Below are 14,483 nucleotides of genomic sequence, written 5' to 3'. Positions count from 1 at the left end.
CTGACTCCCAAACACACGACCTTGCTATACAACCATGCTCCCAAGACCCTGCCTTGAAGAATTTCGCAGCCTTGCTGGCAGGATGAGGTTAACATACATGAAAATGTAAAGACACTGTCAGCATACAGACCTCAGTGATGAAGGAAATCAAAGGAGGAGAGGTCCCTGGAGCCCAGGGTGAGAGGAAGACTTTTCAAAAGAGCAACCCACAAGAGCAGGTAAACCTGGGACAAGTGGAAAGAAGGAGAGGAAACTCACACAAACTTAAGATCAGGGTGGGAGTGTGTACAGAGGATGGAGGAAAAGGAGAAGGATCGTCCCTGCTCCAGTAAATGGTGTAAAGGGTAATGTGCCTGGAAAATCGATATGGGAACAAATTTTATAGTCCTGAATGTTGGTCTGAGGAATATGAAATTAATCCCTTGGGAAATGGAATCCCTGAAGATCACAGAGGGAATAACTCCCCCCCAAAGAAGGGAAAAAATACCTCCTTTATGGTAACCTTGTTCTTGCCTTGACCTCCTCTTTCCATTTTCAATCTGGGAGCATTCTAAGGTCCTGAGTGTGAGGATTGCATTCAGTGATAAAAGAAACCCAACCTCAGCGGCTTAACCAGATAGAGGCTTATGCTTCTCACATACTAAGAAGACTCAATTAAGGCAGTCCATGACTGGTGAAACAGCTCTAGGAAATCAGAGAAGACCCAGGCTGCTTTTTTGCTCTACCTTCTTAGCACTCAGCTTTTATTCTCCTCACACACGGCCTTCAGCCTCATGGTCTTAAAATGGCTGCTGTAGCTCCAAGTATCAAATCCACAACTCCAGGTCAGAAAAGAGAGGGAAAAGAAGGGGCTGCTTTTGAAAGCTTTCTAGGGGCGCCTGGGTGGCTCAGTGGGTTAAAGCCTCTGCTTTCGGCTCAGCTCGTGATCCCAGGGTCCTGGGATCGAGCCCCGCATCGGGCTCTCTGCTCGGCAGGGAGCCTGCTTCCCCCCCTCTCTCTCTGCCTGCCTCTCTGCCTACTTGTGATCTGTCAAATAAATAAATCTAAAACAAAACAAACAAACAAAAAAACTTAAAAAAAAAACAAAATAAAAGCGTTCTAGAAACATCTCATTGGTCAGATTGGGTCGGCGGGGGGTCGGGGGGGTCCTGCTCCTAGCTGCAGGGCATCTGAGGTGGTAAATTTTTCACCTTGGCGCTGTTGCAGCCTTGAACAAAATTAGGATTCTGACAGTGTGGGGAGAAGGAGGTAGGGATATTGAACAAGCAAATAACTATGTCTACCATGGGTAGACTTAGACTTAGCTTGCATTCCCCCAGCCCTGCGCCATTCTTGGTGGGGGTAAGACACGGGGTGGGGCACGGATGTAGCCAATCCAGGCCTGGCCCACTATAGCACTACTGCCCTTAGGCTTCATTTACAGCAGGAAGGCCATGGTTTTCTCTGGACGCGTGGCTGGAACTGCTCTGCCTTCATCCTGACCTCTGCCTGAGGCCCCAGGATCTTACACATCTGGACAGCAGCCCAGCCTGGGACCTGGGGACTAGCAGGGTACGCCCCTCTGTGCCCAGTGCCCTCAGCAAAGCTGCAAGGGGCAAGTTTGCTCCTAGAGTCCCTCCCCATCCTGAGTCCCAGAGTCCACAGAAGGGAGCCCAGTGCCCCCCCCCCCCCATCCCCATCTCTCTGGTCAGCCCACGCACCAAGCTGCTAAAGATTGAGGGTGTAACCCGTTACACAGATCCATTCAGATTTTTAGGCCCAACAAGCAACACTAGCAGTAAAGTTTCAGGCAGGCTTTGGGAGGAAAAGAGGGAAGGATCTTTCTTTCTTGGTCCCCAGATGGAATCGCGCAGGTTGTTACCCCAAGCCTGAGGATACTACTAAAGTCCTAGAGACTGCTGGGATCTGAGGTGGGAAGAGGGGACAGGCTTGGTTCCAAAGGTCACTTCCCAGCCTTGTTGGTTTCTAATCCCACTTTAGCAGGTGGCTGCCAGCGAGCTGGTGAAGGTTTCCAGGCTTCATTTGGATGACCTGTAAATTATCTAAACTCTGACTCGGTGGGGGGGAAAAAAGGGACAAAAGCCTAGGGACTGACTTCAGAAATTCTAATTTAATTGATCTGATCTGTGGTTCAGTAGCTTCAAAAGTCCCTGAGCTGATTGCACAGGGCAGCTGCATGCATTACAAAACCTAAATCCTTGCTACTAGTGATCCAGCCCCTTCAGCATTGCCTGGCGCATCCCGGGGCCCTATCAGCCCCCACCCACTGTTACAGCCACATGTGACAATATTCCCAATGACTCTTATGAGAAGCACTACTCTGGGGGATGGGTTTCAATTCAACCTATCGTCTGTGGTGAAGTTACTGCTTTTGGCCTGGAGGACCTTCCAGCGGGAGGTGTGGAGGCCAGATGGGAAGGAGAGAGAGAGGACAACTGAGTCTGGAGCCCCTGGAAGGTTCTAGGAGCCTCCCCCAACATCTGGCACAGCCCAGGTGGCTCAGCTGCCCCTCCTCCCTCTGTGCCTTCAGGAGCCCATGCTCTGATTTCTCCTGGCACGCAGGGATTTACCAGAAACTTCCAGAATGCCCCCAGGGCTGTCTCTGCCTCTGTCCCTTTTTTGATCTAGCTCCTGTGTGTGTAGCTTGAGAGAATCTTGCTAATATGCATTCATTCATTATTTAAAGGTTGCCACTGTTCCTTCAGGAAGGTTAAGCATGATTAAAAGATGGGATTTTTCCATAGGGCACAGCAGAAAAGCTAGGGCTCCCGCATTTTAAGCTGTTTTGGCCAAGCCTTGTTGCATAATTTAAAGTCTGTGACTTATTTGGATTTAATTAGCCAAAGGAGCTGCAGCTGAGGTTCACTAGGCAGTATTTATTAAGCACCCTCAAAGGGTTTGGGAGCTCTTCAGAGCAAAAAGCAGGATCCGCTTTGGACCTGTGCACTTCCCACACTGTAGCAGGAGGCCTGTGCACTTCCCACACTGTAGCAGGAGGCGTTACGGATCCTGGCAGCAGGGAGCGTTTTTGTTCCTCAAGGAGAACAAAGGGGTGGCCTCAAGGGGTCTGTGGTCACAGGACGACAGAAGCCTTCTCCTCAGCCAAGTCGGTGGGGTGAGCCCCCTCACAGGGCTGTAGTGACAGGTAAGAAAATGCAGAGCCATTCAAGTGAGAGGCCCTAGTAAACCCACCTAACCTGAAGAGCCACGGGAAGTGGAGGGGACAGGCTCCCAATTTGTGGAGCCCAGGGCAAAAGGACAAAGCCAGGTCCTGTGTTCAAAACCTATTAAGACTTTCAAGGCTGTGACAGCAGAGCTGAAACCAAACGTGCCCTCCACCCCCATGATGGCCTTGGGTCCCCCGGAGCACAGCCGGTGCCCCAGCCGGGACTAGAGGGAGATGGAGGAGACCCTTGGGGCATGGGGTTTTGTGATGCCTGCCTCTCAATCCCAGCCTGAGAAAGAACATGTCCCCAGCTACCCCAGCAGCCAGAGAGAGGGCAGTGGGCTCTGTGCCCTTTGAAAAGGCGTGGGGACCCCTGGAGCAGACCGAGGTGTGGAGGAGCCTGCGTCTGGTGATCTGTGGGGAGGACAGGTCTTCTCCCGGCCAAGGGTGCCCGTGCCCACCTGCCAGCTCTAGGAGCGGAGTCTGAGCAGCGGGCAGCTCCAGGCCCTCAGGCCCTGCTCCAGGCTTGCAGCTGCCAATCACAGGGATAAGAGAAACCTCAGGCTTTCCAACTCTGACTCTAGGGCTTACCCCCTCCAGCCTCCACCCCCAGCCCCATTCAGCTGATCATTTTTCTCTGGGCTAGAAAAATCCCAAAGTAAGAGAATAAAGTTACACTTTTTACCCCTCTGAGCCTCTCTTGTATCAAATGACAATCATTTTCCCTCAAACTTCTCATCAAAGGAGCCTTTGTAGGGTCCTGGGGCAGAGAGCCGGTCTTGGAAGACGGCCACCAGGAAGCCCTCCAGAAAGGGCTGAGCAAGGCAACTTTGGATTTGCCAGGGGGCGGGGCCGGGGGGGATGGCTTGCTGGGAGGGGGTGTTTCAGAAGCTGTTCTCCAGCCCAGGAAGGGCCAGCGGGACCTCCCAAACATGAAGCCGCTCTTCTCTCCACGGTACCGGCCCAAGATGCGGGCGCTGGCTGTTAGTGTGGCTGCTGGAGACGTACCAGTGCTTAACAAATAAACAAACCAGCCGATAAAGGAAAGGATGCAGTGGGCAACCTGAGAGAGGCTCCTTGAGCCAAAGCATTCTTCAAAGGCTTCCAGGAGAGGGGCGCAGACTCACTCAGTACCCCCTGGGGATTCTGCCCTGTCCAGGGTGCTTTGTGTCATCACATTTTAGCCCCTCCCCAGGGAGTCCTGTGACTATCTCCACTTTGCATCTGGGAAAACCCACTCAGAGAGGTTCAGGAGTTGCCTGAGCGAACTCAGCCTGAAGGTGGCAGAGACCACGTGTGGCAAGGAGAAGGAGCCAAAAGTTGATTTATAAGAAAAACCCAAATCTATGTCTCATGGGCTTGGGTTTGTGGGTGAAGATTCAGAGCCGCCTGGTAACACACATGAAGAGTGCTGTGATTGTATTTCAAACGGTAAGGTGTGGACCCGCTGGGTCTCTTCAACTGTGTCTACGGAGGGGTAGCAGCCTCAAAGGTATGGGCTTAAAAGGCTACCTCTGAATTCTACCCAGTCTCTCATTTCCTCCCACCAAAGGCTGTGGAGGAAAATGTCTCTGAGGGGGGACAGGGATGTAAGTCCTCTCTCACTAGCCCACCTGGTCCATGCATCCCACCATTTTCCTGAGAGGTGAGAGGGAGATGCATGCTCAAAGCCCTCGAGAACTTCCTGTGGACCCGACCCAACATCTACTGGGTCCCTCAAGTCAGGTGAGGGAGTCTGCAGGTGGCCTGGGGGGTCTCCTCTCTACAACCAGCCATGCTGGGCTCTGTGCAGACCAGGATACAATGGCAGGTGTACGAAAGCAGAGGGAGGTGGTCAGACCCAGAGAGAAACCTAACAGTTCACTCTCACTGATGTTCACTTTTGGTGATTTCTGTATCCTCACAAACCCAAGTCACCGTCCCCACTCTCCCACCCAGCCCACTTCAGAACGTGACTGCGTGGGTTCCTAAAAAATGATGAACTTTGACTGGAAGACTCTGGAAGTGCGGCAAAGCAAAGAAAGCTCACCTGCTTTCAGATAACTCCCCTAAGCGAACCACACTGATGTGGGAAACAGAGGCAGAAGAAAATCACTAAAATTCCTTACCTACTGACAAGCCTTTGAAACAGACAGACTGGCTCTCCCCTGGGGACTCAACTGCCCTCACCTTGAGGTTTTGCTAAGGACAATCCTAGCCTGATCGACCCCCTACTCCAACAGGTCCAACCAGGATCCTGTAAGTCTACTTTAACAATTCCTTTAGGAAACTTTATCTCTAAACCACCAAGACAATGTCGACAATCATTCCCAAGCATATGGCCCACTGATATACATCTAAAGGGTCTCATAAGAAGGTTTTACTACTGGTAAAGAATAACCTTTTCCCCAGACAATAGTTAGCCCCTCAAGGTCCTAGAAAACTTGCTTCCAAAATTCCTTAGAGACTTACATCATCCATAACCCCCTTTGTCCTCACCCACCACCGAATCCACCCCTACTCTGCCTTTAAAAACTCTGACTGTGTAATCTGGTTCAGGATCCAAGTCCCTACTCCGCTGCGTCGGGTATACTTGGGCCCAAGCTTAAGCTTGTCAAATAAACCCTCATGTGATTGCAACGGTGTTGGCTCCTTGGTGGTCTCTCGGACGCGAAAACGGGTACGACAACACACTGTGGGACAATCCTGATGCTCCAAACAGATCAGCTAGGGCCGGAGTCAAAAACTGGGATATCGGGAGGGCCCATGTGAAGCAGGTAAAACAGGGATGCTGCCCAGGTGTGGCTAATGGGAAATGATGGGCCAATGGGAAGGAAGCAGCCTCTACTCTCCTCCCTCCCACCCATTTTCACCAAGTCAGGATGCTGACCCCGTGTCCATTCAAGGACAGCCAGGAAATTCAGGCTTTTTATGTAATACTTGCTGATAGTGAATGGAGTTTCTTTCTTTCTTCCTTTCTTTCATTTTAAGTTTTTAAATTGTTTTAGCCATACTGTGGACCCGCTGGCTCACAGTCTCTAAACTTGAGATGTGATTTCCTTTATGATAGAGTCCGTTTCACTCAGAGACCAGCTAGGGGATTTCTTTAATCAGAAAGCTCTCCTAGTACCAAAATAGAATGGGATTCACTCCAGTACTGTTTAAGCACGGAAGCCGCGGTGAGGGATCCTTCTGCCCTCCACAACTGTCTTGCCTTGAGGTGTTTCAAGAGACAGATCTCTTAATGCATTTCAAATCCAGTTAGAGTGGCAAAAATCTAATTTCCATACAACTTCTTGAAGGAAGACGGGAATGTGGCTCAAGCCTGGATCAGGATTAAAGCAGGGGTAATGCAGGGGCCTGGAAGCAGGGAAATGAGGCAGGAGAGTGGGTTAGGGGTGGAGGGTGAGGCTGGGTGGCGAGGCTGGGTGCCCAGGCTGGGTGAGGTGGAGGGAGGCAGGCAACAGCTCCGGGAGGTTGGTCAGATAGAGAGGTTGGGCCTGGGGACCAGAGCTAGCAGGAGAGGGGAAGAAGGGGAGGGAGCATCATTAATTGTCATGGCAACCGAGGAATCAGGAAAAGGGAGGAAAAGTGAGGGGGAGAAAAAGTAGCTCTGAGAAGAGCTACATTGGGCTGCGGCCTACAACCAGCTCTCTCCTCTCTACTCAGGCACCTCTACAGCTCCCCTCTGATACCTCCCCCACCTGATTCTGCTCACCCCTGGCACAGATAAATTACTAGGAAATTACCTCGAGGACGTTTAGATCCCAAACATGGGGAAGCTGGATGGGTACCTACATACTCTGCTTCTGGGCTTCCAAAAGGCCTCTTGAATTGAAAATATGTTGTCCACTGTCCTGCCCTAAAGCCTATAACCCTACCATCAGCAGAACATTTCTTGGATAAGGATGTGCTTATGTTCCGTTACAAACCCTCATTAGGAACGCTAACATTCTGGATACTAATTTCTAGACTCTCCTAAGGCATGAATTTATCACACGGAGGAGGGATCTCCACTTCAGCCTCGGCATGTCCACCAGTAGGGTTCAGACATAATCTGCACATGTACCGTAACCTAGTGGGGCAGACCCCAGACAGGCCAGGTCATAGGCTGGTTCCGGTGATACGCACTGTGTGTGTTCAGCATTTATTTCCCCTTGATTTTCTTTTGGGAGAGCTCTGTGTTCCCTTATCTTGGTCCATGAAGTTCAAAGGGGCTGATTTCCAATCAAGGGTGGGCCCAAGACCCAGACCAGCCGCTCAGAGCGTTCCGTCTCCTGGTCTGAATGATTAGTTTCTGTGTGGACACCTGACCCAAGCCTGACCAATGAGTCTCAAACCTGGGACTTCTGCTAGAGCTCCTGGAAGATAAGCTCTGAGCAAGTGGACTGTATATCCACCGTGGCTGGTGGCCATCTTGTTCCGTTAGGGGAAGGGCTGCTTGAGAGAAAAGCCCACAAAGAGAAAAGCAGAGCCAAGAAGAGATAAGACACTGACAGGGAGAGACAGGTGGGAAGGAGATGGAAAGAAGAGTGAATCCTTGTTGCCATGATTCCAGCCCCAGGATCTCCCGGAAATAAGAGACATCCCTAAAGCTTTTCAATCGCTGTTAACGTCGATTTGAATTGGGTATCTGTCACTTGGAGCCAAGTGTTCTGAGTCACACCAGGGCTTTCCCATTTGGCGAAAGAAAAGAGGATTAAATGAGTTGGAACCTGGGACTGGCAAGCATTAATGGAGGAAGTATCATGGCATCTGCTCCCAGCCTGTCTGTGGAGAAAGATGAGGAGATGGACCTAAACTAGTGGGGGGAGACATGATGAGAGGCAGCGTTCTCACGTGCACAACCTCAGCAGGAAAGGGAGTCATCTCTCCACTTCTTGAGGGAAAACAGCCCTGCTCTAGCACCACGAGGGGTTGGGGCATCTCGTACAGAGTTGCTCTTGGCACTGTGGACATTTTGAGCCAGATGAGCTGGGGTTGTCCTGGGCGATGTAGGATATTTAACAGCATCACTGACCTGTACCCACTAGAAGCCAGTAACAGGCTCCTTGTTTTAGTTGTGACAATAATAAATGTCTCCAGATATGGCCAAATGTCCGCTGGGGGTCAAAATTGCCCCCAGTTGAGAACCACTGCTCTAGTGGTAACCCGGTCCCATCATATCCAGTGTGATTAACGTCTACACACTGAAGGCATGACAGGAAGCCAGAGAGATGAGAGAGGTGGGAGAGATGATGGTGGGCCGGAGGAGTCTGGTTCTTGGAGAAGGTGGCATCTGAACCAGGCCACAGAGACAGAGGATGGGTAGGATTTGGCTAATCTAGCTCGAAGGACAAGGCTCCAGGGAGAGGAAACTGTGTTCAAAGGCAAGGGTGCGCCCCACGTGGTCATGCAGGTATGCGTGCCCAAGTGCCCAGCTGAGGAGCAAGTGGGAGCTGAAACACAGCCCACCTTCCCGTGGCCAAGCCACGCCCCCAGGCACTGGGGTGTGTCAATCCAGAGGAAGGGGAATCTTTTCCTTAGTACAAAGGTATCTCGTGTGTCCCCCACCTCATGGGCTCATGGTACCATATCTGTCCAGAGGGGGCCTTCCTCTACTGATATACAGGTGCCACAGAGGCCAGCCAAAGCCCCACAAACAAGCACACTCTGGGACGGGAAGGAGAGACAAGCCAGCCAAGTAGCCACACTCTGTCAGCGGCTCTAGCTTTCTCCGGCCCTGGTTGGCCCCATGGCGTTCCTCTCCATTCTGACTGGTCTGTGGGGAACCCACCCCACCCCCCCCCACAACCCGCCACTGGCCTGCAGAGGCCCTGCACAGAAGAATGAGAAGGAAGTTCTTTCAAGAGCTCAAAGTAGGCTGACCCAAAAGGAGAAGGCAAGCTCTGAGAGAAGAGCCTGGACCTGGCGATGGACCACAGCCAATGTGCATGGGTTCGGATCACTGGGCTGCTACCCCTCCACAGAAAGACCATGCAGACAGGCTGCCACCCCTCAGGGAGGACCCTCCACCAGAGCCCTGCCCCTTCCTGCAAAAAGACTTTCAGAACCTCTCGGTTCTCCCTTGCCCCATTGTTTCCCTTCTTTGGCCCATCATCCATTCAGCCGTGGCCTGTACAAACCAGGGTGCAGGAGATCTTGGGGATACTCGAGGATCATCACAGGGCATGATTTGGATGCGGGTCATTTTAAGAGCCTCATAGGATGAGCCCTCAACTTCTACCTGGGCTCTCCCCTGTAAGTGTCCTGCCTGAGCTCATGGAGGTCTGAGGTCACCGTCCAGGGATGCTGCTGGCTCCCCTCCTACTTCCCATTTCACAATCTACCACCTTTCAAGGGAAAGGCACACCCCTCACCCATCCCAAATCTTGCCATGGTGCATTGACTTGAGGGGGAAAAATGTATGGTGCAACGAAACTAGGATCTAAATCCTTGTATCAGTGTATCGGAAAGGAATGACTACTGACTGGGCAAATTCACGAGCTTCCAATTCTCTGCTTTCATTCAAGCGAAAGGTCTCTTCTGTTGTCAGCAGACAGATTTTTAATGACCCACCCATAGGATCCTAAGCACGTAACTCAAAAGGAATTTATAAAATCGACTGACAAACTCCTTATATTCCTTTGTACTTATGTGAAAAGTCTTCTGAGCTCAGCTCTTGCATCTATTAAAACGCACACACACACACACACGAACAAATTAATGCTGGCCTGACCTCATCTAGCAGTAGCGTTCATCCATTGATACAGGAACTAACTCGGGCAGGAAAATATCTTCATCTCATTAAGAAATGTATTTCCAATTAAGCTTTATTTTTTTGCTTCCTTAGTATCTATTAAAATTCCTAATAGCATTTATTTTGATTATGTGTATACTAGTTGTCACAGTATAAATCCCGACAAAATATTCTCTAACAGAATCTGTGGTCACAGGAAATTTTTTAAAAGTAATTCATTTTATATACGTAGCTTTTGGAGGGAAGTATGATAAGGTGATATATAAAAGTCAGTCATAAAAATAGATGAGGATAAATTTCTGCAGGAAAAGTAGAATGAAAATATAAACTGGAGGGGAAAAAAGAAAGATGACATTGTTCCTACTGTTACAAACTTCACGTTTAAAAAAAAAAAAAAAGATGGCCGTTGGTATCAATTGCTATAGTACTTCATTTGCAAATATTTTTCAGAGTTCTGAAACAGTTTTATTTTTCAATGTCAATATTTACACACACTAGAGAACACACCCTATGTCACTACGCTATGAAAAAAAAAAATGGAATGTTTGCTCCTACAAATGTGCAAGAGGGGTACCTAGATTTCCACCATTCTTTTAGGAGTTTGCAAAAAAAATTTTAGACATCCCCCCCCCACACACACACACATAAGGGCCCCCAAGTCTGGCTCTTGCGTTCAAGGAACCTACCTAGAATAAATGCGAAACCAACCAAACTTTGAATATGTTCCTACATCTTGGGAGACTTGAGGGCATTCTCCACGTTGCGCGGCTCTCCCGGCCCTGGGTTGGTGGGAAATGGGCCAAGGAGATCTCCCTTCATCCAATCAATACTCTCCACTCCAGATACCCAGTCGGTCCCAGTGAGCACCGTTTTGCCCCTGCTGCCTCCGCGGCTGGGTTCCTCCCCAGCCCCAGGGACCCGCGCCACCCGGGCCCTCAGGCAGACTCTGGCTGGGCAGCCTTTACGCGCATGCACACACACAACCCGCTCCCCGCACCCCGCCTCCCTCCGCGCCCCCGCGGTTTCCTACAGGTCTGTCCTCACTCCCAGCACGCACCGTCAGTTCTCTCAATTGGGTCTCCAGTAAGATGGGGATGGTAAGTAAGCCAGAGGCGCCGAGCCCGGCCTGCAGCCAGAACCCGGCACCCTACAGCATTCCGCAATGCTAGCTAAACCTGCGATGAAGTTTGGGCTTCCTAGCGTCCCCATTCTCGGCGCCCACGGAACCAAGGAGCATTCCCAAATTCCCAGGGCTCCTTTACGTAACCCGCCACGTAGGGGCGATGACGACGCCCTCCGCCTCCTGCCACCGCTGGTCGCTCCGGGCGGGGGCGGGGAACCGGGAGCTGGGAGCTATGAGAGCATGCTCAGGTCACGTGACCGCCACCGCATCTGTCACTTTGGTACACTCACTAAGACAGTCCCAGAGTGTGACTTTCAAACCAGTTCTCTCTCCCTCCTCCCTCTGGAGCACGCCGGCCCCTTTCACACCAAGGGACCGTGTCAAAAGTCTAAGACCCTGAAGGGTATGGCTTCAAATGCTAGGATTTAAGGGCTGGGGAAGAAAGGAAGGAAAGAGTCGGAAAAAAGAATCCGAGATTGAAAACCATGCTTAAGCCCCGTTCTTTAAAATTTTTTCTACCAAAGCAATTTGGTATAGCTATTAAAGAGTCGTTTAAAAATTGTCATACTCTTAACCCATTCATTCCATTTCTAGGATGCTTGCCTATGGAAATAATCCAAACTAGGCAAAGGTTTAGGTGCGCAAAAACCACCACCTTTTTACAGAAACTAAACAATATATATGATGAATTTGAATAGATTAGGGTATAAAAGAACAATAATCAGGTGTTTAAAAGGGTGATTTTCAAGATTTTGTCATGGCATGGGAAATGCATGGGGAAAAAATAACCATAGGGAATATTTGTTGAGTACTTACTACGTACCAGGTGTTTTGCCAAAAAGTTTATATAGGTTGATTCTTACACCCATAGGAGACAAATTCTATTTTTATCCTTCTTCTAAAAGCTGTGGCCTGGAGGAGGAACTTGCCTAAGGTTGAAAACTGAGGCATCCAGTTTATCCAAAGGGCTTAACTGAGTAAGCAGCAGAAACAGGATTTAAACTCAGGGACTCTGAACCCAGCCTCCAGCCTCCAGCCTTTTAACTCCCATGCTCTTAACTACCCGCCGCAGTGGAAAGGAATCAGGACACAGCCCTGTGTATGTACCAATAGACCAGTAATGTGTATGCATACCCCCCACCACAATATATGCACAGAAAAATAATGGAAGGACAGACTCTACAGTTTCACAATGGCATCTCTCAGTGGAACAATTACCTGTGATTTAAATTTGCTTTATACTACTCGGGTCTTTAAATTTTTCAACAATGTGTGTGTATTAATGTAACAAGTAAATGAAATGCTTTATACAGATTGATTCCACTAAAAAGCCATGTACTAACTGCAGCACAGTTTATCATAATAAAAACTTGAGAATAACTCAAATGTCAATTACTGTCTGAATGGTTAAAATAAATTATAAAACATATTAGGCACAATGATTTATAGGCATTGAAAATGAAGATTATAAAGACGAAGCAGTTCCATATGAGGAGTAAAATGGTAGGCATATCATGCAAAGTTTATTTGAATATCACTGTGAAAATATGGAAAAAAAGAAGATAACTATATCAGGATGGTAAAATTATATGTAATTTATAAAAATTTTTAAGCACTATGATGTTTTCCTATTTCTTGTATAATAAAAATTTTTTCACTGAATTAAGGGTCAGTCATCAGAATTAGCATGGACACGTGGGCATCTCTTTTGCCTTTCTGTTTTATTTCAATGCATTGCCAAAACACCCCTATGAAAATAGGCATTTTCTCTCCCACTTTACTGATTGGAAAATTAAGGCATAGAAAAGGTGAGTTACTTTGCTAATAACCTAGCCAATGAATGGCAACCCTGGTAACAGAACCCAGGCTTTCAAACTCCTACCCCATGGCTCTGGCCTATAAAGAACACAGACTCCCTTATGGAAGGACTACACAGTGCTGCAGAGAGAACAGAAACCACTATTATTAAGACCCCAAACTGAGACCCAATTCCCTTTCCAGGAAAACAAACCCTGTCTCCAAATACATGAAACAAACCAAAGGGTTAGGAGTCCAAGGGTGTGTTCAAGTCCGCGGATTCCAGAGCCCAGTGGGCAAGGTTTCCAGAAGGCGGGAGGAGTCAGGAAGGCAGGGAGGGTTTGAGTGGTCTAGAAAGAAGGGCATGCCGTAAAGAGCAAAGAGACAATCGGAAGATTGGGTGAGTATGGTAACAGCACGAAGTGCTAAGAAGTGGGGCTAAGCCCAGGGGTCATGGTCCCATGGCAGGAGAGCATCCCTGATAAGAAGAAGGGGAGGCAGGAGTTTGGGTAGGCCTACTTGTGCCAATAGTACATTTAAGTTCTGGCTACTGAAGACAAAGATGACCTTAATGGTACTTTCTGTAAGGAAAGTGGATGTCATTGGCCCAGAATGCTACAGGGGCTTTTCAGGAAAAAAAAAAAAAAAAAAACTCTTGCCTAGAAAGAGACCTGCCCAGCTGTCTGAGCTGACTGATGACCGGGTACTTGCTTCCCTATTCCTGTGGGGTCTGCACAGTTCCTTTGGAACAAAGAAGGGGAGGGGCAAATGCTGTCCTGGGGACCTAATGGAAAAGCAGATACATTTTACACAGTAAAATGAGATCGTGTCCCACTTCTGCCGCTCCTGGTGTTGCCTGTGGGCTCTTTCACTGCAAACCCAGTACCCCTTTTGTGAAGCAGCAGCAGAGGAGACTCCACGCACCCCATGGCCTAGGAAAGGCCCCAGGAAGGCGTTAAGACTGAGAACCACGTTAGCTGGAAGGTGGCCAGCAAGAAGGTTCCGCGGCACACTGTAAGACTGAGGCATAGAGCACTTAGTAAACAATGAAAGCCTATGGTGAACTACAGGGTTTGTCAATGAGGCCGATCAGATTCTGAATTGACGGGCGGCCAATTAATGAAACAGACAAGCCTGCAGGGTTGGATTGGATACGGAGGCTGAGGATACATTGGCTGTGTCCCAGCAACAGACGGGAGGTGTTTAGCGGCTAAAAAGGGAACCTGCTGCTTTACTCCACAACTCTGAGTCTCCAGGCCAAGAAGATGTTCACAGTGAAAAGCTGCGATTTGGGTCCATCACATCCTGACTCCTCTAGTACAGCTTTCTCTAGCCTTCCATCCCCCCTCCCCATTCCCTTACTGTACATCAAGTGTGTATGGACACAAGCATATTGTGGTGGTGTTGTTTTTTTAACTAAATGGCCAGTGGTATGTTTTGATCGACAGCAAATGGAGATGAAATGAGGAAAAATACTGATTCTATGAAAATAGCCCCCTTTTCCATTAGTGGCATGCTCCCTCAGCTCTTACCTTTATAGCCCGGTAAGTTAGTTTGTTTTCATTATTGGAAAAAGAAAGAACAACGTGGAAATTCTTACATACTTTCTTCAACTGGAGAATTTAATGTTTTTCATTTATCATTGTACAACCAAGGACAATTTTATAATTTTATAAATT

General features: G+C 48.9%; 1 pseudogene; it reads left to right on the top strand.

Annotated features, from left to right (window-relative positions):
- Window positions 1-13,731: 13,731 nt before the first annotated feature.
- Window positions 13,732-14,011, top strand: LOC123927004 (annotated as a pseudogene).
- Window positions 14,012-14,483: the final 472 nt, after the last annotated feature.

Source organism: Meles meles, chromosome 16 (genome assembly GCF_922984935.1).
Source record: "Meles meles chromosome 16, mMelMel3.1 paternal haplotype, whole genome shotgun sequence".
NCBI classification, from domain to species: Eukaryota; Metazoa; Chordata; class Mammalia; order Carnivora; family Mustelidae; genus Meles; species Meles meles.
Note: the sequence above shows the minus strand (reverse complement) of the source record. Positions and strands in the feature narration are given on the sequence as shown.